This window comes from Mauremys mutica, chromosome 1, assembly GCF_020497125.1.
Source record: "Mauremys mutica isolate MM-2020 ecotype Southern chromosome 1, ASM2049712v1, whole genome shotgun sequence".
NCBI classification, from domain to species: Eukaryota; Metazoa; Chordata; order Testudines; family Geoemydidae; genus Mauremys; species Mauremys mutica.
The window spans coordinates 41,964,216-41,991,882 of record NC_059072.1 but is presented as its reverse complement, the minus strand read 5'-3'; the positions used below and the strand labels follow the sequence as shown (position 1 = coordinate 41,991,882).

The 27,667-nt window shown below is 40.8% G+C and overlaps 1 protein-coding gene and 1 pseudogene across 1 annotated transcript in view; one reads left to right on the top strand and one right to left on the bottom strand.

Annotated features, from left to right (window-relative positions):
* Positions 1-8,400, bottom strand: part of POT1 (protection of telomeres 1) — a 188,068-nt gene extending 179,668 nt beyond the window's left edge. The window contains exons 1-2 of the mRNA XM_045031745.1: positions 8,301-8,400; positions 5,081-5,181 (exon numbers count right to left, since the gene is read on the bottom strand). The gene's annotated coding sequence lies outside the window, so the exon portion shown is untranslated. The remainder of the gene's footprint in view (positions 1-5,080; positions 5,182-8,300) is intronic.
* LOC123354835 lies at positions 661-10,789 on the top strand (annotated as a pseudogene).
* The last annotated feature ends 16,878 nt before the right edge of the window (positions 10,790-27,667 follow it).

Below are 27,667 nucleotides of genomic sequence, written 5' to 3'. Positions count from 1 at the left end.
CATTTCTAGATGTTTTCCAAGAATGAAGTCCTATTAATTGCATCTCTGTAAACAGACTTCATCACTAATTAATAAATAAGAAATCACATAGTTACTTCGTGCTTGTCACCCTCAGGTTTAGTGTTTAATAATCCTCCTGCTGTAATTGACAGTAAGATACATGGGCTTTTGTTACCTCATTGCTGGAAAATCCAGAATGCAAAGCCCAGTACCAATTACATTTCAAATAAAATTCTTCTGCCTAAAATAATTAGTTATTAATGTGTATTTGTATTACAGTAGTGCCTAGATGTCTTGCCCATGCTGAGATTCAATTGTGCTGGGCACTGTATGAATATATAGTAAAAGACAATGCCTGCTCTGAAGAATTTATAATCTAAATGTAATACAAGATGCAATAATTGCTGTAATAAGTAAATGAGGGATGGGATGATAGTAATAAAAATATGTTTTGGCTTAGACTAGCTGTGTGCAAAATTTGGATGTAGCAAAGAGTTTCTTTTGAGATAATTCAGTGTATCAGTAGCATTGGTCCCAGCTATACACATGCTTATTCAGTATCAGCTAGCAGTATTCATCATGAGTCTCAGGGACAGGGGCGAGGGGGTAGAGATAAGGAGGAATCTGATGTAGGATGGAGTTATAGCTTTACATGTTAGTATGGGAAAGGTGTTGCAAGCACAAGAAACAGCATGGAAGAAAGTGCAAAGGCATTTGGGAAGAAAAGAAAAAGTAGGTGATGAAAACTGGTTAGTTGTTAAATAACAGGGCCTATTAAAATAAGACTTTTAATTCTGTGTCCAGTACTGAAAATAATGAAGCTCTCAGAAATGAATAGTTAAGTATTGTTAATAATTAGCTGGCAATCTGTTTTTTCAATTCTGCGGTTTCCTGATATCTGTCCTGCAGAACACTATTCACAAATGCGCCTAACAAAATGGATCGTGGTGTAATTGAGATCAACATCTCAACCAGTGTCTCATTTATTATTACGGTTTGTTGTGCCAGACAAAAAGAACTCCAAGATGAAGATAAGCCATTCTATTTCACCTAAACTTATAAAAGTATAATAATTTAATTCCTTGTCTACAATAGTCCTTGAACCTTGCTAACTGCAATTAATGACAACTGATATGCTTGCTACTAGCATGTTTATAGAGTGTTTGTTGGTTATAATACTATGGCTATAGAATGTTTTCCAATCCACTGTCAATATTTCAAGGTGACATCCTTACTCTTGGAGTAGACTCATAAATATAACTGCCAGGTTCCAATGGCTTATCCAGTGCCCAGGTTTCAATGGCTAATCATTAAAGTATAGGATGCAGAAAGAGTCAGGCTGATCAGAAGAAAAATTTCCTGCCTTACCAAGAGAAAAAGAAAGAGAAACAGTAGGGGACCTAGGGAAGACTGAGGGTATGGCTACACTATGAAATTAGGTCGATTTAATAGAAGTCGATTTTTTAGAAATCAATTTGATACAGTTGATTGCGTGTGTCCCCACTAAACGCAATAAGTCAGTGGTGTGCATCCACAGTACCGAGGCTAGCATCGACTTTCGGACTGTTGCACTGTGGTAGCTATCCCATAGTTCCCACAGTTTCCGCCACCAACTGGAATTCTGGGTTGAGCTCCCAATGCCTGATGGGGCAAAAACATTGTCATGGGAGGTTCTGGGTACATGTCGTCAGGCCTCCCTCCCTTCCTCCCTCCTTGAAAGCAACAGCAAAAAGTCGTTTCTCACCTTTTTTCCTGGGTTACCCGTGCAGACGACATACCACGGCAAGCATGGAGCTCGCTCAGCTCACTGTCACAGTATGTCACAGCAGCTTCCCCTTGCCTTGCAGACGGCAGATGGTACAATACGATTGCTAGCCGTCGTGGTCATCCTGTGGGTGCTCCTGGCCAACCTCAGTTAGGTTGGTCGGGGGCACCTGGGCAGACATGGGTGCTCCTGGCTGGCCTCGGTGAGGTCAGTAGGTGGCACCTGGACAAAAATGGGAATGACTCCAGGTCATTCTCTTCTTTAAGTTTCATCTAATAGAGATTCAGTCCTGCCTGGAATATCATGCCAGCTGGAGGCTTCTGCCTCAGGCTGCTCTCCCAGTTGGCAGCACCGTGCAGTCACACCTACCCCAGCCTACCCCTTGCTCCCATGGCTCATGAAGCCTGAACAGTAGTAAGGAGCGGTTCAACTATAGGCTGAGCAAGTGCATAATGGTGGTAGAATGTGCCTTTGGACTTTCAAAGCTCTCTGGTGCAGTTTACTGACTCGGTTAGACCTCAGCGAAACCAATATTCCCATCGTTATTACTGCTTGCTATGTGCTCCACAATATCTGTGAGAGTAACGGGGTGGGAGGTTGAGGCAAATCGCCTGGCCACCGATTACGCGCAGCCAGACACCAGGGCAGTTAGAAGAGCACAGCAGGGCATGCTGTGCATCAGAGAAGTTTTGAAAACCAGTTTCATGACTGGCCAGGCTATGGTGTGAAAGTTCTGTTTGTTTCTCCTTGATGAAAACCCACCCCCTTGGTTCACTCTACTTCCCTGTAAGCCAACCATCCTCCCCTCCCCCCTTTGATCTCCACTTGCAGAGAAAATAAAGTCATTGTTGTTTCAAATTCATGCATTCTTTATTAATTCATCACACAAATAGGGGGATAACTGCCAACATAGCCCAGGAGAGGTGGGGGAGGAGGGAAGCACAGGGGTGGGGTAGTTGTAGGGGCACCCCCTAGAATGGCATGCAGTTCATCATAGAAGCAGCATGTCTGGGACTCTGACGCAGAGAGGCCATTTGCCTCTCTGGTTTTTGGTAGGCTTCACGCGGCACTGCTGCGGGTCCCTGTTATAATCTCCGTCCTTCATGCCCTTGGAGATTTTTTCAAATATTCCAGCATTTCGTCTTTTGGAACGGAGTTCAGATAGCATGGATTCGTCTCCCCATACAGCAATCAGATGCAGTACCTCCCGTTCGGTCCATGCTGGAGCTCTTTTGCAATTCTGGAACTCCATGGTCACCTGTGCTGATGAGCTCTGCATGGTCACCTGTGCTGATCAGCTCACTATGCTGGCCAAACAGGAAATGAAATTAAAAAGTTCATGGGGCTTTTCCTGTCTACCTGGCCAGTGCATCTGAGTTGAGAGTGCTGTCCAGAGTGGTCACAATGGAGCACTCTGGGATAGCTCCTGGAGATCAATACCTTTGAATTACGTCCACTCTACCCCAAATTCGACCCGGCAGGGTCGATTTCAGCACTAATCCTCTCGTCGGGGAGGAATACAGAAATCGATTTTAAGAGCCCTTTAAGTCGACAAAAATGTCTTGGTCATGTGGACGGGTGCAGGGTTAAATCGATCTAACACTGCTAAATTCGACCTAAACTCGTAGTGTAGACCAGGGCTGAGAGATTAAGTTGGGGAACTTGCTCTGTGGACTTTGTGGAAAAGGCACTGTGCCAGTCCACGGCTTGTCATGTAATTATGGAGGAACCTGGTAGCAATTACATAGTTAGGGCTGCATTCTAAAATGGATTTAAAAGTGGGCAAAAATTCTTAGTTTTTCAGGAAAGGTAGGTGGTCAGTCAGTGTGGAATTTCACATAGGATTAGTTTTTATGCTCTTTGAATAAACCAATATACCTATGACTGGCCCTGCTAAATAAGATCTATGTTCTGTTAGCATCAACCATCACAGAAGTCAACGTAAACTTTTGGAACCTAGTCAGTAAGGATCTTTCCATTAACTTCAATGGACTTTGGATCATGCTCCCCTTAAAGAGAAGTTTCAGGAGCAGAGGGTAGGGAAGATTGAATTAAAGACTGAAAATTGTTTGCCAGAAGTACAAGGCAGTATCAACTCTTTTATTTAAAATGAGAAGTCTTTTTCTATATTAATACAGTCACTAATTATCCTCTCGTTCCAGTACCATAGTTGGCTAATTAGCTTAGCAGTAGCATCCTCTTGTCAAATTTGCAAATGATTCAATTAATCTTATCTTGCCTCCCAATAGCCCTCTGTAGAAGTGAACAATAACTAGATATTCGTTTGCATCTGTCTTTGTCATAATACCTGTTCTACATTCAGCTCTGTTTCCCAGCTAGGGTGACAAGACAGGAAGTGTGAAAAATCGGGACAGGGGATGGGGGGTAATAGGCGCCTATATAAGACAGCCCCAAATATTGGGATTGTCCCTATAAAATCGGGACATCTGGTCACCCTATCCATAGCTCTGAGGATGGTACTTTATTGCTCTTTGTACTTAAACCTAAACTGTCTGACTAGTGACAGTAGTTTGTGTTGTCTTCACCAACAAAGTAGTTTGTGTGCGTATATTTGTTAGTGAAGCTACTGCAAAAAATCAATCTCTTTTGGATCATTTCCCTTTGAGTTAATGTCTTACAATTGACAGACATCCTGGGATTAGGATAATGGAATACAAAAAAACAGTTTAGAAGCATGAATCCTTGCTTTCACTGCAAACTCAGGAATAAATACAGCATGAGTACATACAAACTAATTAAAATCAAAATGGTATTACTGGGGGAATTTAATCTTTAAAATGCTTATATATAACAGTGGAACATTCATTAGTATGACACATGCTCATGGAATGTGAAATTTAGCAAGTGCATTCAGGTGGCAGAAGACAATAGATACAAATCTCAGGCGTGCACCTTAAGGGCTATATTTTCAAAGAAAGCATTGAAAGATCTTAGCCAAGTGCAATTTGTGTGCACAAATTAACAGAACTATTTTAATAAGAGCTAAATAATGGTGCCCTGTACTTTTTATCGTTTTAAATTGTGCCCTGATTTGCTTCTTTATGGTATATTTTAATGTCTGGGAACATTTTCTGTGGTCCTCCTTTTACATATTATTTTACTATTGGGTTATTTCCTTTAGAAATATATGGGGCACCAAATCTGGTCTTCCTGGTTTAGCTGAAGGCCCTCTGGGAAGTGTCAAGGATGATTAGTCAAACTCTACCACTTAAACTGATATATTTTCAAAATGTTAATTGCCACACAGTTTACATAGGTATTAATGAAAACAAAAAAGAAATTTAACAATCTTACCAAAAATCCCTTCCCTGTTCAACTGTCACTCCCTTGGCACTTGCGATGTCACCTATTCACTGTTCTCCAGTCCTTATTGAATCTTCCAGCCTAGACCGGTCCTGAATTTACAATATAAAAATCAAGCTGAAACGTATTTTAAGAAACCCCCAAACTTTTCAGACCTTCCATATACATCCTAAAGAAACAAAACATGGCACCAACCCTGTTTATTTCCTTTTCTGGATCACCCTTAAGCTTTTGGAGCTTGATCCTGCTGGGTGCTAAACACCCTTATCTCCACCTGAAGTCAGTAGGAGGTGACGTATTCAGCACCTTGCAGGATTGGGTCCTTAAGCCCTAATTCAGCAAAAGTACTTAGACATGCCTAATTTAAGCACACAAGCAGTCCAATGACTTCAGTGAGACTCCTCACACAGGTAAAATTAGGTGTGTGTTTAGCACAGCTTTTCAAAGCTGTTTAGGTATACCTGAAGATTCAGATAGGCACTTCTGAAATGCCACTAGGTGACTAAACAGGTTAGGCACCTAAATCTCATTGATTTCAATAGCAGTTAGGTGCCTGGCACTTTTGAAACTCCCATTAAGTGCCTATCTTTAGGTGACTAAATACCTTTGAAAATTTGGTTCTTAGAGCCCAATTATTCTGCCTTTATGCACAAATAGCCTAGACTAACAGCTTTTGTCCTCATTAGAAATGAAATGCACACATAGAAATAAGAGATTTGGGGCAAAATTGATTGTTGATTTATCCCATGTTAGTGCTGTTTCAAAAAATGTTGATAGAACCATTTTCTGTCAGTAAATACCGTGCCATCGAAATCAAAATGCTTTGCAAAATCATGTCAATTTTGCCAAAATTTTGTTTAGGAGAAAAAACATGAAAAAAAGTCCCAGCAATGTAGAAATGTCCCATTTTGACATTTTTTGTTTTGAAATTACTTTTTGTTTCAATTTTTAAAATTTTGGATTATATTATATATATAAGATAAAATTTTAAAAATAAAAAAAGTTGTAATTGATCCAAAAAACATTGTTTTTTTAATTTCCTTTGCGGAGGATTTTGAAATGTTGGGGGTTTATTATGAGTCAAAATGAAGTCAAATTCAGAAATTTCACAATCCTTTACATAATGGAATTGTCATTCTCCAGCCAGCTCTACATATGATATGATGCTGGACCTTAAAATGCTGGACAAGTATAATTAATTCAGCATTCAATATTTCATAAATGACTATATACATTTTGCTCTAACTTGAAACAAAACAAAATAACCCTCTGATCAGGTCAGTCATGGAAAAGTTCTCCCAAAGCACATAATTCTCCCCCACCCCCCTCCAAAAATGGTATACATAAGGTCCTGGTTTACCGAAGTTCTTAAGTGGGTGCTTTGCTGAATAGGAATGAATTTAACTATAGCTTAAAGTTAAGCATAGGCTTAATTGCTTTGCTTAATATTGGCCTAAATGTAAATTTAAACATAAACAGTATGTGCAATGTGGTGAAGCACCATTGCTGAGAGTAGTTTAATTTCCGAAATGGATTCCATTTAAATGTGCTATCATAATTTTACATTAACATATATATGTAGCAATGAAATGAAAAATAATTATGTATTTTTAAGGATAAGAAGTTATGGCCAAATTTTAAAAAAACTGGGTGCAATCAACATTATTCCACCACATTGCACAGCCTGTATATTGTATATTGCATATTTAATACGTAGGGCCCTGCTACTGCAGCAGTTACACACATTCTTATCCTTAAGCACTGAATTAAAGTAAAGCATGTTTTGTTTGCAGTGTTATGGCCATAAACTGTAAAATACAAAGGCATAGATTTTACAAAGGAAACAAGAATGAAGAATATTACCTGTATACAATGTGGTTGAATTAATGTTGCTTTAGAAACACTAAACCTGATTCTCCTTTGATTTACACCACATCTACACTGGTGTAACTTCACTGACTTCAGTGGGGTTACTCCAAATTGACACCAGTGTGAGAACGGAATCAGCCCCCTAATTTTTATTCTCTTACTTATGTGTAGTTGATTTCTTATCTTTAATTTTGCATTAATGTTAATTTTTGCATTTTATATTGCTATTTGTTTTAATAAGAAAAAAAAGAGTGAAGGAGAAGGAAAATATAAATATTAGAAAGTAAGACAATAAAGGAGGAAAAAAGGGAAAAAAATTCTGTTTGTACCTCAGCATGGATTCTTTAGAATCACCTCAGGGCTGTTCAATATCGTTAGAGCCAACTGACAGCTGCTAAATCACTTTAACAGTGTGCCCTTATATGAGGCATCCTAGGCATTTCCTAAGACATCTTTAATTCAGATAGTCTTAATTCAAGAGGTCTTAACCAGTTAAAGGTGCCTCGAAGGTAAAGCGGTTCAGTGAGCACCGGAGTCCTTAACCACTTTAGCTTCAGGGCTCTGTGAAAAACCGAACAGAAATTGTTCTATCATGCACGAGAGACCATTCCATTCTTAAACTTTCAGAACTTTAGAGATATGGTGCTATTTGCCTTTAATCTTCCATTGTTTTTCATTCCTTAAAACAGATTTTAAATCTAGTGAACTCTGAAGATTCTATTTTTAGCCATTATTGAGAAGTGCCAGGCCAAATATTAATCAGAACATGGAAAATGTGTATATTTTTCATATCTAGAAACAGATGATAAGTTGGTAAAATAAAAAAAAATTCTTTTGGGTTGAGACCATAATTTCAACTCAAAAGGAATTTGTTTGAGCAACTGAAAAAGGGGAGTTAGAATGGAAACTGCTTCTCCAGCATCTGACATAGCAAATGCTATGATAAGCTACGTTAATCTTTTCACCCAGACACTGCCCTCGATTGGATAGAGTATCATTGTTGGATTTGTTCATAAATAATTGTGACCATTTCATCCTTTACTGGCTGCATCTAGGCCTTGATCCTGAATAGTGCTCCTGCATGCTACTGAGCATCCTCCATTTGCACAGTGGGAGATAAGCTCAGGATTTTCCTGGATCAAGGACTCAGCAGGTCAGTTGAGGCTGAGATCCAGTTTGATTGGTACTGAGATCTTCTGAGAGATACCAAGTGTCCTCAACTTCTGTTAAAGTCAGTGGGCGTTGAGGGTGCTCAGAACCTCTCAGATATACTCAACACCTCCAGGACTAGGCCATAAGGAAAAGAGTGCTTGTGTAACTCACTGGTGAATGTGTGACTCACCCCAGAGGATATGCATTGTTAGTGCTCTCAGTTAGGGTGCTTTAGCTCAAATTGTAGCAGCTCATGGTTTTCAGTTCTGGAGGTTCCCAGTCCAATCACTGGTGTATCAACCAAGAGGACAACCATCACTTATGTTGCTACTGTTGTGTATTTGGTTGTTGTGGTAATAGAATCTTGTGTTTCTATGGCAGCTGAGTCAGATTATTAGGGGATAGTCCAGCCTGTTTGGCTGGCTGTTGGTTAGTTCTGTGTGTAGCAATAAATGGCTGCTCCAAGGTTTACAGCTCTCTGTGTCTCCAGTGATTTCTTCCTAAAGCTGTTGCCCCCAAGGATATGGCGATGAGGGTGGGATCTCTGTGCTGCCCCAGCAACAGAAGGAAGTAGAAGTTAAGGTACAAAAACAAACAAACAAACCTTATTTGCTGCTGGAAGGGGGTGAGAACTGGCTTGTTTGCTCTGACTGTGAAACTGAAACTAAAATCATGGCTACACTTACAGGGCCACTGGAACCCTTTGAGGAGATTATATTGCAATGGCATGTGTATACTGAGCGTTTTGAGCTTTTTGTTATTGCAAATGACATTACAGAAGAGAAGAAGGTGCCAATATTCTTAAGTGTTGTAGGGGCTAAGACCTACTCCCTGCTACACAGCTTACTACACCCTGTTAAGCCAGAGACCAAATCTTACAGTGACATTGTGGAAATCTTGAGGTCTCATTTTTCTCCAAAACCACTGGTAATTGCTGAAAGATATAGGTTCCACAAAAGAGACCAGAAAGAAGATGAAACAGTTGTACAATTTGTAGCAACTTTGAGAAAGCTTGCAGAACATTGTGAATTTAAGGAGCTGTTAAATGAGGCCCTAATGTGACAGGTTAGTGTGTGGCCTGCACAGTGAAGCTATACGGAAGCGCCTATTGACAGAGGCTCAGCTTACCTTATAGAAGGCCATTGAAATTGCTGTCTCCATGGAACTGGCTACAAAGGAGGCACAAGCCATCGGTGCATCGCCTAGGGTGCATAAGGTGTCACAAGAACCTACCCACAAAACTGTGGGGAGTCAAGAATGTTACCGCTGTGGTAAGCCGGGAACCCTGCATCAGAATGCTGGTGTAAGGACCTGGTGTGTCGACACTGTGGCAAAAAGGGATACATTGAGTGTGCCTGTAAACAAAAGAAAAAGAGGCCTGTGGTATGGCCGACCAAAAAGGGAAATCTGCATACCCTTGAGCAGACCTAGGATGACCAAGGAGATACCTCCTCACAAGAAGAGCCACTCCACGTTTTGTCTTTGGCAGTGGGCTCACATGAATACTGGGTAACCCCATTGTTGGACGGAAAACCTATATGCATGGAACTGGACACCGGTGCAGCCGTTTCACTGGTCTCAGAGACTGTGTATAAAGAAAAGCTACAGCATCTTCCACTTAAAGCAACAAAAACAGTGCTGAAGACATATACGGGAAAAGCTGTGCCCATGTTATCCACTACTGATGTTAAGGTGGAGCTCAATGGACAGGCTGCTAAATTGCCACTGTTTGTGGTGAGAGGTAAGTACCCAGCCTTAATGGGTAGGTCTTGGCTTAGGAAGATCCAGCTGAATTGGGCAGAAGTGCACCGAGTGACTAAAGAAGAAACTGGTCTGACCACTATACTAAGGAAACATGCTGCAGTTTTTGGAGAGGATCTGGGAAGTATGAAGGGAATCACTGTGACATTGAACATTAAACCTGGCAGTCAACCAAAATATCTGAAAGCCAGAACTGTGCCATATGCCATCAGGCCAAAAGTTGAAGCGGACCGAGAGCACCTGGTCACAAATGGAGTCCTAATACCAGTTACCCATAGCCCATGGGCAACTCCTATTGTTCCAATAGTGAAGAAAGATGGCTCCCTCCGGATTTGCGGTGATTTTAAAGTCACTGTCAACCTAGTGTTATGTGCAGAGCAATACCCGCTTCCCCGCATTGATGACCTCTTCGCAGGCCTGGCTGGGGGACAAAAGTTCAGTAAGATTGATCTGAGTCAAGCATATTTACAGATGCACGTTGATGAAAAGTCCCAAGAGCTGTTGACTATTGTGACGCATAAGGGGCTTTATCGATACTGTCAACTACCTTTTGGAATAACATCTGCTCCCACCCTGTTCCAGAGGGCTATGGACCAGATCTTGTGTGGCTTGCCAGGAGTCCAGTGCTATCTGGATAACATCCTGGTCACTGGAAGGAATGAGGAGGATCACTTAAAGAATTTAGAGGCTACCCTACAAAGACTGGAAGAGTATGGACTGCTAGTCCGCAAAGATAAGTGTGAATTCTTCCAGCCCTCTGTTGAATATTTGGGACACATCATTGATGCTACAGGTCTTCATAAGGCCCCTGTCAAAGTTAAGGCTATTGTGGAGGCTCCCCCTCCTTGAAATGTTAGCCAGCTTCACTCGTTTCTAGGACTATTGAACTATTATGGAAAGTTTATCTCACAGTTAGCCACACTGCTAAAACCACTTCACAAACTCCTTGGGCAGAACAAGGCCTGGAAGTGGACTGAAGCCTGTGATGTTGCATTTAACAAAGCTAAGGATGCATTGCTAAATTCTGAAGTTCTGACGCACTTTAATCCATCCTTACCCCTACAGTTGGCCTGCGATGCGTCCCCTTATGGAGTGGGAGCAGTCGTGTCATACATTATGCCTTCGAGAGAAGAGAGACCTATTGCTTTTGCTTCACGCACTCTAAGCAAAGCGGAAACTAACTATGCCCAAATCGAACGTGAGGCATTGGGAATCGTTTTCGGAATTCGGAAGTTCCATCAGTACCTGTTCGGACGGAAGTTTACTCTTCTCACTGACCATCGACCCCTGACTTCAATTTTTGGACCCCACACAGGCATTCCTCCATCAGCCGCTAGTCGTATGCAACGGTGGGCATTGTTGCTTTCCGCGCACACATATGAAATCAAATATAGGAAATCCACTCTGCATGGCAATGCGGATAGTCTCTCAAGGCTGCCATTGCCAGTCAGCCGTCGAGATATTGCCCAGAAGGAAATCTTTTACTTTGAACAAGTAGAGAATATACCTATCACTGCTGTTCAAGTAAAGAAGGCAACTTAGGTTGACCCAATATTGTCCCAGGTTATGGACCTGGTGATGCATGGAACATCTCGGCGAACCTCTCTGGTCTCACCTGACCTTGTTACCTACATGTCCAGGAGGATGGAGTTATCAATCCAATCTGGTTGTTTGTTGTGGGGGAGATGTGTCATTATCCCACCACCACTGAGATCACAGATGTTAGAACAGCTCCATTCTGGTCACTGTGGAATAGTGCGCATGAAGGAAATTGCACAAAGCTATTTTTGGTGGCCTGGGTTGGACAGTGCTATTGAAGAGAAGGCAAGAGCTTGTATGTCATGTCAGGGTGTGAGGAATGCACCCCAGTGGGCATCCCTACATCCATGGGACTGGCCTGAAAAACCGTGGCAACATATTCACGTTGACTTCACTGGCCCCCTTGAAGGAAGTATGTTCTTGGTGGTGGTAGATGCCCATTCTAAATGGCCAGAAGTCTCTATAATGCAGTCCTCTACTTCAGAGAGTACTATCCAAAAACTCTGAGGACTCTTTAGTCATTTCTGTCTGCCAGAACAACTTGTGAGTGACAACAGACCGCAGTTCGTCTCTCAGGAGTTTCAAAAGTTTATGAAGGCAAATGGGATACACCACATCACTTCAGCACCATATCATCCATCCACCAATGGATTAGCTGAAAGATTTGTGCAGACAATGAAACAAGCTTTGAAATCGGCAAGGGGACAATTATCCATTCAAAAGCGTCTGGACACCTTCTTACTATCCTACAGAAACACACCTCATGCTACTACCGAGGCATCCCCAGCCTTTCTAATGATGGGACGACAGCTGCACACTTGCTTTGATCTGCTGAAACCTTCTGAACCCCAACAAATTGTGCAACGTCAGCAGGAAGATCAAGTCATCAGGCGTGCACCCAGAGCAAAAGACCGAACCTTTAGCCCAGGACAGCCGGTTTTGGCTCGGAATTATACTTCTGGAGCTAAATGGGTCCCTGCCACTGTCATTGCTCAAACGAGACCTGTTTCCTACACTGTCCAGACTGCAGAGGATCTCACCTGGCGGTGACATGTAGATCAGCTGCTGCCAGGTCATACCAGTCCTCAGGACACATCTTCAGTAGAGTTGCCTGACTTCACCACCTCCAGCGAGACACCGAATCAAGAGTCACCTGTTCCTGACTTTTCCCCTCCATTACTGCCAGTGGCAGAGATACCCCTCTGCCCGGCACGAGCTGATACCCCATCTTCACCCCTTCGCCCTATGAACCCTGAGCCCATTGTCAGGGCCGCACCCAAGACACTTTTGGGTGCAACAACACCAGAAGTTCCCCTTAATCCACCTAGAGACAGAAGGCCTCCTCATCGGCTGGATCTTTAGCTAGGGCGAACCCACGGTTACGGGGCAAAATAATCCACGGGGTTTAGCTGGGAATGGAGGCAGTCTACCCTCCTTCTCTAGTTAGTGTTTGTTTTATTTTGGGGACATTCTTATTAAGTGGGGAGGAATATGTTGTGTATTTGGTTGTTGTAGTAATAGAATCTTGTGTTGCTATGGCAACTGAGTCAGATTATTAGGGGATAGCCCAGCTTGTTTGGCTGGCTGTTGATTAGTTCTGTGTGTAGCAATAAATGGCTGCTCCAAGGTTTACAGCTCTCTGTGTCTCCAGTGATTTCTTCCTAAAGCTGATGCCCTCAAGGATATAACAGCTACGATGGCTCCCTAATACAGCAACCTATGGGAAGCAAGACAGCCTGAAGAAAGAATCCTGAAGATACTCATATGCTGAAGTTCTTGACTTTTCGTTGCCATAAGATTTCAAGCTATTAACCTCTGTTTACTTTATATTCACTTCTTAACAAACTATTTTACTCTCACAATTTAAAGTTGTCCTGAGCCATTTTAACACAGGTCAAAACCAGTTGGCACCTAATGACAGGACACTTTTCATATTTACTTGGACTGTGAAATAGATTTTGCATTTGTTTTTTGTTATCTATTTGAATATGCACATTTGATTGGATATGGTTAATGTGTTTATTAGGCATGATTTTACTTTATTTTTATATAATCTTGCATGATTTTTCATGTTTATATTACTTTAGTTCTTTGTTCTCTTTTGTATATTGACACTGATGGTTGTATATGTGTTTAATTCCTTTTTAATAAAAAAAAATCTTACCACGAAAATATTTTAAATGATTTCTAAATTGAAAATGTCCTTTTAGTAATTTTATTAGTAGCAAATGGAAAGCAAGCACTGCACACAGTGCTTTCCAATAAATCATAATTATACACATCATCAAATAAATTGACTAAATTTAGTTGCTCAAGTAGGCATCTAATTATGTTGAAAAAAATGCAATTGGATGCCTAAATACATGACCATGGATACAAGCCCTTGCCACTTGTTTCTGTGACCTAATTCAAGAAAGCCATGAACCACAGGCACCTCTCTATGTAGCATTCATTGACCTACAAAAGGCCTTAACCACGGTTAGCAGGAATGGCATCTATAAGATCCTGTTGAAAATTGGCCTATTCAAGGAGTTCCACAGGGGAATGCAGGCAACCATCCAGTATGAAAATGAAATATCATCCTAGTTTAGTATTGATACTGGTATGAAGCAAGGCTGCTTCTTAGCACCCACTGGCTTTTGCATTTTCTTCTATGTAACCTGAGCCCTGCTGCCTAGGGCTGAAATCCTCAGGCTTCAGCTTTGGCCCGGAAGGTGGGGCTTGGGCTTCATCCCCTGACCCCAGCAAGTCTAAGCCAGCCCTGGCGATCCCATTAAAATTACCACAGTTTGAGAACTGCTGGTCTAAATCATGTCCAGGCAAAATAAAAATATTACATGCTGTCAAAAACATTATACACCCACTTACCTCACCCAAGAGATGTTAGAAATTAGACTTTTTTGGAGATGCATATTTTATAAGTACTAAGTCAAATGCAGGCCTCTGATACAAGTGCACAACTTCCACTGAAGTCGATGGGTGTTATATGGATCCATATGAGAGTTTAATATATATTCTATGTAAACTAAACAGTCCAAACATTAATGAATATTTGTGAAATGTCATGAACAGTTCTTACTGTAGTGATTTTTTAAACTATCACAGTAGTTAATCATCTTCTCATTTAGGCATATCTAATTGGAAAGTAGGAGAAAGTTGATGTGAAGGAATAAGAAGGAAAATGAAATAGACAATAATAAGACAAGAGAAAGGCGACTAGAAAAAACATAATAAAAGATATGCTTGTTTGTTTTAATTCTGTGTCAAGACAATTATAAAGTACTGAGAGTGATAAAATCCATACCTCCTAGAGTACAAGCTAGGATGATTAAAAACTTCAAGAAAGGGGAGACTAACAATAGGGAATAAGGAATATTGATTACTTAAGCAGAAGTATCCCCAAAGTAGACTTTAATATTTTATAAGACTCACATAAAATCTAAAGGATGTTAACAATTGCTGGGCCTTGTGAGACATCAGAGCTCATCATTCTAGGCTATGAGTCTGACTAAGATACTGCTTTTCCTTTATATCAATGCAAATGTAATTATTTTCCTTTTAACTACAGTTGAAAACTATCCAAGATTTTGCCCACAATTTTAAATCACAAAGTTCATATGGGCAACAAAGTTTTTTTGTTAAGAACAGCCATACAGGATCAGATCAATAATCCACCTAGCCAACTATCCTGTCTTCTGACAATGGTCAGTGCCAGATACTCCAGAGGGAATGAACAGAACAGGGCAATTATTGATTGATCCATGTGTAGGATGTGTTCCCATCACAATACTACTGAACTTTGGAAACCTTCCAGAAGACACTGCCCAATGGGACCACAAGCATCCTCTCAGCATTGAGCTTCCAGAGCTGTGGTTACAGAAAGACCATCTAGCCCCAGTCACCTCAGTTCCTTCTGGTGTTGTCCCCAGTGCCAGCTTCTGGCAGTCAGAGGTTTATAGCATGGGGTTGCATCCCTGACCATCTTGACTGATAACTATTGATGGACCATTCCTCCATGAATTTATCTAATTCCCTTTTTAACCCAGTTATATTTTTCAATTTCACAACATCCCCTTATGTTTGTTTAAAACCTGCTGCCTATTAATTTCATGGGGTGACCTCTGGTTCCTGGGTTATGTGAAGGGGTAAATAACACTTCCTTATTCACTTTCTCCACACCATTCATGATTTTATAGACCTCTATCATATCACCCCTTAGTCATCTCTTTTCTGAGAGTCTAAGAGTGTCAAGTGTGCATATGTAACCCACACACCTCCAGGTTGTGGTGTTCTGCCCCAACTAGCGGCACTGAGACCACTTAAAGAGAGAGATTAATGAGCCTACTCTACAGCTTTAGCTAAGAGCCAGTTGGCTTTTCGCTCATGTGGGAGAGGCTTATGGACTAAGCTCCAGAGGCCCCGGGGTTCAATCCCACCCTCCCATGACCAGTGTCTGTCAGTGTTACAAACTGCTCTTCAGGGATCCTCACTTTTCTTAATGACCTAAAGGAGCTGTTTCGAGCCCTGATGGAGTTCTGAGTTGTGTTGAATGCGCCTGATATGCTCCCAGGAAAGCAGATGGGGAGGCAGAAAAGTGGCTCCAAGCTCATTTACAAAACAGTGACCTGATTATCAGAGGTGTTGAGACGCCAATACTGCTCCCACTGACTGAACATTTGGCCTGAACATGTTCAGAGAGGTGGGCAGAGCTGAGGTGATGGGGATGAGGAAGGTCACAGGGGATGTGAGAATGGGAAGCTGTAGAGGCATAGAGGGGAAGGATAGAGAGATGATGATGAGTGGAGGGACTGGGACAGGGAAGAGGAGGGAGAGGATAGAGTAATGACAAGGATCAGAAAGTAGCAGAGGAAGGCAAAGGAAATCAATCTCAGGCAGTAAAAAGACAATGCTGTAAAGAATCAATGGACATTGGTGGAATCCAGATAGCTAAGATATCTATAGTGGTGATGGACTGCTAGTAGGTGGGAGCAGGGATTTGGTAGGTGGGAGAGGTGTTGGTACTACTGTAGTGGGGTATGATCTTTAATACCTGCAGTTCTGGACCCTGAGGAGTGTAGCGGTGAGGGGCTCCAGTGGGGAGGCATTATTGCTAGTCCCTGAAGAGTCCTAATTTGGGGATTGTGTCTTGTTTGGGTGTACAAGACAGGATTATGTCAGTGGAACATCAAAAACTGAAATCGATAAAATGAAGACCTGTCCCTCTCCTGCAACTACACCAGCCTAAGGACAGAGTCAAAAAACAGTGAAAATGCTTCTCCTTCCTTTCCCTAAAACACTGCCATCCTGTTGCTGTTCCTCTCTCCTTAGCACTTCTTGGACAAGACCATTGTCTCTTGCACACCCATATTGAGAGCTGCAGAACAAGGACAATGGACTTCAAAAAAGCAGACTTTAACAAAATCAAAGAACTGTCAGGGAAGGTCCCATGGATAACGGAATGCTAAAACTGTAGTTTAACTTTTAGCCACAAGGTGATGCCATGTGCTATATACCTTACCTGAGCTGGTAGCAGCCAGACCTGGCAGTGCATTAAGTATATTAAAAAGAACTAGGGCTGTCAATTAATCACACTTAACTCACATGATTAACTAAAAATTAATCAAGATTAAAATCATTATTAATGATTATTCATAATTTTAATTGGATTGTTAAACAATAGAATACCAATTGAAATTTATTAAATATTTGTGGGTATTTTTCTACTTTTTCAAATATATTGATTTCAATTACAACACAGAATACAAAGTGTATGCGGCTCACTTTATATAATTATTTTTATTACAAATATTTTTACTGTAAAAAGATAAAAAGAAATAGTATTTTTCAATTCATCTCATACATGTACTGTAATGCAATCTCTTTATCATGGAAGTTGAACTTACAAATGTAGGGTTTTTTGTTACATAACTGAACTCAAAACCAAAACAATACAAAACTTTAGACCCTACAAGTCCACTCAGTCCTACTTCTCGTTCAGCCAATTGCTAAGTTTGTTTACATGTATGGGAGATAATACTGCCCACTTCTTATGTACAATGTCACCAGAAAGTGAGAATAGGCATTTGCATGGGACTTTTGTAGCGGCATTGCAAGGTATTTACGTACCAGATATGCTAAACGTTCATATGCCCCTTCATGTTTTGGCCACCATTCCAGAGGACATGCTTCCATGCTGATAATGCTTGTTAAAAAAATGTGTTAATTACATTTGTGACTGAATTCCTTGGGGAACTATTGTATGTGTGCGGCTCTATTTTACTCACATTCTGCCATATATTTCATGTTATAGCAGTCTCGGATGATGACCCAGCACATGTTGTTCATTTTAAGAACACTTTAGCTGCAGATTTGACAAAAAGCAAAGAAGGTACCAATGTAAGATTTCTAAAAATAGCTACAGCACTCAACTCAAGGTTTAAGAATCTGAAATGCCTTCCAAACTCTGAGAGGGATGAGGTGTGGAGCATGCTTTCAGATGTCTTAAAAGAACAACACTCCAATGCGGAAACTATAGAACCCAAACCACCAAAAAAGAAAATCAACCTTCTGCTGGTGGCATCTGACTCATATGATGAAGATGAACATGTGTCAGGCTGCATTGCTTTGGGTCATTATTAAGCAGAACCCATCATCAGCATGGACACATGTCCTCTGGAATGATGGTTGAAGATGAAGGGACATATGAATCTTGAGCACATCTGGCACGTAAATATCTTGCAATGCCGGCTACAACAATGCCCTGAGAACACCTGTTCTCACTTTCAGGTGACATTGTGAACAAGAAGCGGGCAGCATTATCTCCTGCAAATGTAAACAAACTTGTTTGTTTGAGCGATTGGCTAAACAAGAAATAGGACTGAGTGGATTTGTAGGCTCTAAAGTTGTACCTTGTTTTATTTTTGAATGCAGTTATTTTTTGTACATAATTCTACATTTGTAAGTTCAACTTTCATGATAAAGAGATTGCACTACAGTACTTGTATTAAGTGAATTGAAAATACTATTTCTTTTGTTTTTTACAGTGCAAATACTTGTAATAAAATTAAATATAAAGTGAGCACTGTACATTTTGTATTATGTATTATAATTGAAATCAATATATTTGAAAATGCAGAAAACATGGGAAAATATTTAAATAAATGGTATTCTATAATTGTTTAACAGTGCGATTAATCCTGCAATTAATCATGATTAATTTTTTAATTGTGCAATTAATTGTTATTAATTTTTTTACAGCCCTAAAAGGAATGCATCTCTTGCATCTGTCTCCATGATGGAAGCTCTGTAGCCAGTGCAAATATGGTACACAAGCCTGATCTACAAGTAGCATCCCTATGACCTATCATGTACAAGAAGTACATGACACCATGGGAAAAACATCTATGGGATAAAGGAGTTCAGGAAAGCTGGCAGTTTCTCAAGGAGACAATATTAGACACACAACTATTCCAATGCAAAGAAAATATAGAAAAAAGAGTAAGAGGCCAACATGGCTCCATCAGGAGCTCTTTAATGACCTGATAATTAAGGCCCTACCAAATTCATGGTCCATTTTGGTCAATTTCACGGTCATAGGATTTAAAAAATCATAAATTTCACGATTTTGGCTATTTAAATCTGAAATTTCATGGTGTTGTAACTGTAAGGGTCCTGACCCAAAAAGGAGTTGTGGGCAGGTTGCAAGATTTTTATGGGGGGTTGCAGTGCTGCTACCCTTATTTCTGTGCTATTGCTGGTGGCAGCTGCCTTCAGAGCTGGGCAGCTGGAGAGCGGCGGCTGCTGTCCGGGAGCCCAGCTCTGAAGGCAGAGCCACTACCACCAGCAGCACAGAAGGATAGCATGGTATGGTATTGCAACCCTTACTTCTGCACTGGTGCTGGCGGGGCATCACCTTCAGAGCTGGGTGCCTGGCCATCAGCCACTGCTCTCCGGCCACCAGCTCTGAAAGCAGCACAGAAAGAAGGGTAGTAATACTGTGAGCCCCCTAAAATAACCGTGTGACCCCCCCGTAACTCTTTTTTGGGTCAGGACCCCCAAATTGAGAAACTCTTGTCTTCTCGTGAAATCTATATAGTATAGAGTAAAAGCACACAAAAGACCAAATTTCACAGGGGGAGACCAGATTTTGTGGTCTGTGACACGCTTTTCATGGCCATGAATTTGGTAGGGCCCTACTGATAATCAAAAAGAAATCCTATAAAATGTGGAGACAAAGACCATTTGCTAAGGAGAAGTACAAAAGAATAACACAAGCATGTAGTAAGAAAGACTAAGGCACAAAATGAGTTACACCTAGCAAGGGATATAAAAGACATCAATTGCTAGATCATCTATACCTTGGGTACTGACTAATGGAGCACTGGCGTGATGTCAGTCTTAAGATAGTATATTCAGTAAATTGTACTTTTCATCAGAAAGACTCTCCTAGAGCATATTATGATCTCTTAGGATTTAGTGCCACAGTATCAGCTGGTGTAATTAATCCTAGTTCCACTGAAGTCAGTTGATCTGGGCTGATTTATATCTGCTGATGATCAGGCCCTTAGTGTGCATCTTTTAACAGGTCAAATTATAGTGCACTGACACTACAAAATCAATCTGTCAGCAAGGATTATTTGTATCATGGGTCTACTGGATTTTCAAAGGAGAAAAAAAATCTTTCAAGAGCATTTTTTGATGCGTGAATAGAGAACAAAATTGACATGAGTTTCTTCAACACAGCCACCATTTCATCCTTATTCATAATATTGAATAATATTGAGTGAGTAATATTACCCACTGCTTGTCCTAAGAAAGTTCTAACAGTTTGCCAAATGTTTCCTTGAAAATAGCTTTCACATGACTTACTTGTCAAACAATCTGTCTTTAGGTACCAGATCAGGTTTGACGAATTTGACAATTTCCCTATCTTTTCATAGTCCATCAAGTCAACATCAGACAGCAGCAACCAGTCTTGGGAGATCTCCAAGGGAAATCTTAATGATTGTTGCATTTATGTCTAGTTTACAGTATAATGTAAATTAGAAATAATGTGAGTTAGCTTTAAATCTCAAGAAATAAATAGGTCCGAGAACAGCAGGCTGGCTTTGGTAGCCATCAGAATTCCAATAACTACCAACAGAGTCTGAGAACTTGCCATACAACAAAGGTGTGTTTCAGAAAAACCCAGTAAGGCTGGTACTGTAGGAGATGATATGGACAAGCCAGTAGATGGCACACACTGCTCCAACCTTCATGTAACTTGGAGGTAGGCGCACATGTTGCAGGAGAGAAGAGTTTGGAGGAAGCACCAGGAAGTTAGTCTGTTTACACATGGCTGGAATGCCAGCTGCAGTTGTAGCACTTCTGTAAATAGTTTTCTTAATAAAGAGGTAGTCTAGTTTTATAAGCATGGGTTCTCTCATGTTATTACCCAGCACATGATATATTAACCACACACTTCCCTTTGAGCCAGTATTTGTCCATTTGTTCATCCTCCACAATATTAGCAGCAGGCAGTATGCTATAGATGGGGCTCTCTTTTAAAGGAGTGAGGGAGACAAAGCCCTTAGTTCACAGCACTTAAATAAAAGAAGGGGTTATTTTGGTAGCAGTATAAAGAAACTGAGTTTTACTCTTCTGAAATATTGTCCTATCTTTTGTTAGAGTTGGATTTCAGGACAAGAGAAGTTTGCCTACCTAAGCTCCCTTTTTCTTTTTTTATGTATACAGCACTATAGGCATGATCCACAGTTTCATTTGGATATAGTATTTTTTCGTCACTTCCTGTCTTAATCTTTGTGTATAATATTATTACATGCTCTCTGTGACACATATTGCAACATGTAGTATCTTGGGGGACCATTGTATTAAATTTATGAATGATTTCTGTATGATTGTGTTCTACTCCACTGGGGAGGATCACCAGAGCTCCCCCAGGAACTAAAAACTGGGGTGTGTGTGATTACTCCTGGAGATTGTAAACAACTTCAGAGAAGTACCATCCCTGGGGTATTTGCATATACTAGTTCAGATTTGGATTTCCAGACACTCAAACCAAGAAAGGGCTTTTGGAATAAAAAGGCTACATTTGAACTTACACAGGGACTTCCTTCTGATCCAGCAAACAAACAGGACTTTCTGTTATATTTGTGGAGCCAGCAGAGAAGGAGATAAACAGACGCAGAGGGAATTCATGGAAACACAGCTGCCTGCAGTGGTAGCTTTATTGTTCAAGCTGCAAAACTGAAACTAGCATGAAAGTGAGGATTGGGGGGGGGGGTGCAGAGAGAACAGAGCCCCTGGAACATTTAAAGGAACAGGATATTACATTCTTCTACCCCACTTTAAAAAACTTTCCAAACACATGTACATTACTATTTATATGGCTAACATGAAACACTATATAACCTAATTAAATGTTCTAGGATGACTACTGCAGACCCTTAAATCGCAAGGGATTCTGTCTTGGAATAACAACTCTAACTAAATAACGAATTTTCTCACTCTCTTGGGATAACATAGTGTTGGTAGTGCAGCAGTGTCCTGAACAACAGGAACAGCCAGTGGTATAGAATCAGATGGCTCTTGTACCAAAGTTTCTTCCATCAAGTCATCAAACTTAGGAGTAGTAATGAAGGTTCAGTTGGATGAACAGAGAGTCCTACTGGATCATCCCTGGACTCCAATACTAGTCAAGACTGAAACTGGTCCATATGTCAATTCTATAAAATACCATCAGAAAGTATTACTACAAACTGAACAGTAATTTTACAAGTCCCATGTATTTTACAAGTTCTCCAGTGCCCATTTCATTCCACAACCGTAGTTGTGAATCCACACTAAGTCTCCAACTTGAAAAGAATGATGATGAGTCTCATATATTTGGGGAATCTGTACAGCTTGGGATTTGGCTACATGTGAGGCAATATCAGGATGTAGCAGGCCCCAACACTTAGGCAAAGATCATTTCAATAAAAGAGTTGCAGGTGACTTCTGATAGTATCATGTGGTGTGTTCATGTAGACAAGCAAGAAATTGTCCAGTTTCTGCTGATGATTCAAAATAGACTTGTTAGCTTTGAAGGCATGCTTAAGTGTTTGTACAAATTGTTCTGCTAGTCCATTTGTAACAGGATGGTAAGGAGCTAATTGTATGTGCTGAATTCCATTTGAAGCTAGGAATCTCTGAAATTCTTCAGAACAGAATTGAGGTTGATTGTCATTCACCAACTGTAACAGTAAACCAAACTGGATAAGCAAGGTACAACGATGTCCAATGGTCTTGGTAGCTGTAGTAGAAGTCCTTCTGAAAACTTCTGGCCATTTTGAATTGGAGTTGACTATGACCAAAACCATATAACCTTCTAAAGGTCCAGCAAAATCCACATGACTATGTGTCCAAGGAATCTGAGGCAATGATCAAGGGTGTAGACAAGCTGGGCCAAGATCATGCTGAATTTCCTGACAATTAGTACAGCATTTTGCCTTCCTCTCAATGTCTTTGTCAATCCCTGGCCAGCAGACATGACTCTAGGCTATGGCCTTCATCCTTACAATGCCAAAATGATCGCTGTGAAATGCTTCCAAAACCTGACATTGAAGTTATTTCAGAATGATCTCTTGCTATTCCCATTAGATGCAACCATTAGTCACAGATAATTCATATTGACCTAACATGAATTGTTTAAACTGGGGAAATTTTTGACCCAACACTACCTTCGCAAGAGAAAGAACAACATCTTTAGCAGTTTCATTGTTAATGTCTGTGCTAGTGATGGGTAACCTATACATCAAATTAAGTTAAAACATTTTGTCTCAAGTTTTCTTGGGCTGATGGGAGCTTAGGCATTGCAGGCATGACAGCCCATCAGCATTGCCAAGCTAAGTTCCTTTATGGAATTGAATAGTGTAGGAATGAACTGAAAGTAGCAATGTCATTGTTGCATATGAGCAGCCGTTAGTAACGGAATTCCATGTTTCAGTCCAAAAATTGAAAGTAACGGGTGGTGATCCATCGGCAAGGTAAAATGTCTATTATACAGATATATATAGAACTTTTGAATTTCGAAGACAATGCCAAGAGCTTCCTGCTCTATTTACACACATTTCTTCTCAGGTGTAGTGAGTGTGAAGTGAAGGCAACTGGTTTCTCCATGCTATCAGTAAAAATGTGGGGAAAATTGCACCCACTTCATATTGTGAAGCATTAAAAGCCAACTGCAATGGCAATGAAACATAAAAGTGTGTAAGAACCTTGGCTGATGTTAACAGTTTCTTTGCTTCTTTAAATGCATGCGCACCCTCTTTAGTCCATTTCCATTTTTTCTTTGCTTGTAACAACCAATGTAAAGCCAATATTGTTACCAGATTAGGCAAACATTAACCATAATACTTAAGGACGCCTAAGAATGAAAGTAATTGTGACACAGTCTCTGACAGTGGCACTTGAAGAACTGCCTTCTCTTTCTCTGGCAATTTCCTTAAGCCCGTGAATGTCCAAGACATTCAACTGAAGGTGTGAAAAACTCACATTTGTCTCAAGTCTCAGTCCATGGTTTTCCAAATGTTGCAGAACAGCTTCGAAATTTTGAAGATGATCCTCTTGATCCTTTTCTGAAACAAAGATGTTGTCCAAATAGCATTGAACTCTGTTCAGTCCCTTCAGATCTCATCCATGGCTTTCTGGAACAGGTCAGGTGATGAGGTGATACCAAAAGGTAACCTGTTGTAACAAAATGAGCCATTTTGCATGTTGATTGTGAGATATTTGTGAGATGCCGGATCAAACTCCACTTGTAGGTATGCATTGAGCAAATCCAACTGACTGAAACACTGACTTCCAATAAGAGTAGCAAACAAATCTTCAATAAAAGGTAAAAGATATTGGTCTGTTTATAAAACTAGATTTTTGTGTCACTTTGAAATCTCCACAAATTAGGACTGAGCCATCCTTCTTGATCATTGGTATGGGTGTAGTCTACTCACAGTGTGAAACCAGTAACAAGACTCCAGTGTTCACTAAATGATCCAAATCAGCCTCCACAAGAGGCTTTAGCGCATAAGGCACAACTCTGGGCTTGCATCATGTTGGTTGGCTCTCAGACTTTAACAGTGAGCTTCACTGACATGTTGCTCATCTGTCTAAGTTCTTTTTCAAAAACTTTGGAGTGTCTGTCCAGTGTTTCTTGAAGATTTCAAGGTGCATTCATGATCACCTTAATCTTGGTCCAATTCACCTTGAGCTTCTCAAGCAAGATATGCTGATTAATGGTGGATACTTTTCTTCAATCACAAATGGATTGTACATCTACTTGAACTTTCACTTGGAGTATCCCTTTTTGGAACTATCTTGTTTCTGGTATAAGTCTTCAAAGCCATGGAGGTTTTTTTCAGCAGAACTTGTGACAATGTTTGGTGATGGTAGATGCAGAAATCAATTAAATAGCAGATCCAATATCAAGCTCCATTCTTGTAGGAATTCCTTCAATCAAGTACCCAGATGCCATGTCTGACTCCAGCTTCCAATAACATGTGTACTGCTAGGTCTTGGTCAGTATGACTAGAGCTCTTGTTGTTTTCCAAATTATGAATTCCTTATATTGATCCTTTCATAAGTTTAATCTTCATAGATGTCTTCTTGGATGTATGGTTACTCTGTGTTGCTAGTCATTGAACAGTACAACAGGTAATTGTGATGCGTCCTTTCTTCTGACACTTTTTGCAAATAAGCCCAGCAGTCCTTCTTACAGTACATAGTTTGCCCACAATGGCCAAACAGGAATTTCTAATGTTTCCGTGGTCTTCTGTATCACCGATATAGGTGGTGAACTTCAGTTTGCACTGAATTCCAGAGTATCCTTCTCTGTGGTCTTCATTACAATAGCCACTTGAACAGTCTTCTTGATGTAAGAACTGATATAGTCAATAATTTCTTCTGAACCTGGTCATTGTGTAATCTGGAGACTAATATACATACGGAGATAAACCTATCTCACAGAGCTGGAAGGGACCCCAAAAGATCACTGAGTCCAGCCCCCTTCCTTCACTAGCAGGACCTACTACCGATTTTGCCCCAGATCCTTAAGTGGCCCCCTCAAGAATTGAACTCACAACCCTGAATTTATCAGGCCAATGCTCAAACCACTGAGCTATCCCTCCCTCCTAATTGAACTTGTTGGTCATGCATGTCTTCATTTAATGTTTGTCCAAACTGACTGCTTTGACAAGATCCTTAAAGCAGCAACAAACTCTGCTACTGACTCTCCATTTCCTTGATGTTGCAGATGGAACTGAAATTGTTGTACTGCCACTGACAGGGGTAGGAGAAAAAATATTCCTGAATTGCTGCATTATTCCTGAATTGCAGTGTAAATGGCAGTTCCAGGCACAGTTGGAGACAAAAGGTTACACAGCAGTCTTCATTTGGACCTAACACTGTCTGCAAGGTTGAAACGTTTTGTCCATTGGGAATGGTGTCACAGGTTACAAATTGCTCAAAATATTTGTGATACACTACCCTTGATTCACTGTTTTCATCAAACTCACCAACATTGCCTATAAAAATTGCCATATCATTGATCTCCTGTTGGACTTCACACTTCCTGGGTGCCTTTTGCACAGGAAATTCTCCCCCACTCCTTTACTGTGCACTATGGGCATCTGATTGCCCTCTGCTCCCTGTGTGCTTGTACACTCCTTTGGCTGTATGTGGGCTCCCTCTGCTGGATACAGGCCCTCAGTTCAGGCTAAGGCTGTTCGTCTGCCTGCTTGCACATGTGACCTGAAGAAGAGCTCTGTATAGCTTGAAAGCTTGTCGCTCTCACTGACAGAAGTTGGTCCAATAAAAGGTATTACCTCACCCAGCTTGCTTGCACTTGGTCAGTCAATCTGGCTGCTAGTTTTCTCTTCACAGCTTCTGTTTGAACAGTGCCACCACTAATTGCAGTACTCTTATCCTGTGTTCTCTCCTTATTTGCCTATTTCCCCCACTCTAGCTAGGTGATACATGCTGTCCCAGCAGCAAAATGCAGCAGGAGTCTGCCTGCCATCTCCTGTGTCTCTAGGTGAACTTTGTCCCCTTTTTCATAGTACTATTTGCTTACTTTTTCTTCTCCTTGTTCAGGCAACGTGAGCACTGGATGCTTGTGGGATATAAATTCCTTGGCACCAAATGTTATCTTTCTGGAGTCAGCAGAGAAAGAGACCGACACAAAGGGAACTGATAGAAATACAGTTGTTCAAGCTGCAAATCTGAAACTAACACAAAAGTGAGGCTTTTCACTGGGGAGGGAGGAGAGTACAGTCCCCTGAACATGTAAAAGGACAGGACACCACTGAGGGATCCCACCCTGTGCAGAAGGTTGGAAAGACTTTGGTCTGCTAGGGGCCCATAAAACTGGTGGGTGGCTCCTGGTATGTTTAGTGTGTGTTTAAAACTGTTTATTGTTTTTATTACATTTTCTCTATAAACCTGAAGAATAAATGTACTTGCTTTAAAGAGCACTATGGTAACGTGTAACTGCTGACATACACTGTTCCTAGCCCTTGATTCTGGCCAATAGGCAGACTGGCTTGCAGGGGATATCACAGTACAAGGCAGGGAGCTGTGCAGCTTTAAAACTTCCTGATCAAAAGGAAATGGGACAAGCGTCCCTACTCAGAGACAGGTGATGGCTGGAGACCTGAGAAGTAACTGGGCATTAAAGGGGAATGGGGGGGGGCAGGGAATACAGGTGCAGTTAGCCTGAAACTGTGACAATATCAAAATGTTCAATAGTAGATGAACCTTTTTAAAAAGTAGTTAATGGCTAAAGTGTAGAATTCCATATTCCCCCTGTTGCATTTGCTCCATCTTGGTTGACTTCATCAAATCATGCAGTTTTGCATGATTCTACTTAGAAATTCTGAGGGGGAATCCATTCTTCAAACTTAGTGCATATTGTTTTAATCTCTCACATGAAGTCTGGTGAGATAGTTCAGCCTTTTTCAAAAACTGGATTGGCTTTTTTGAATAAGGATAATGGGCTTTAAAGAAAGACAAAATCAATTTCACTGCTTAATGGAACTGTTGCAATATATATGGCATTCCTTCAGAGAACAACAAATGGTATTTCAAAGCTGGCCAAAGCAGCAGGACTCATTCAATTATTGGCAATATAAACCAGTGAGTTGTTGAATGTGTGGGCAGAGAGGTATAATTGATATTCACAAAGTCACAAAGGTCCTTGAAGGATTTATGACACAAGTAGGACCAGAA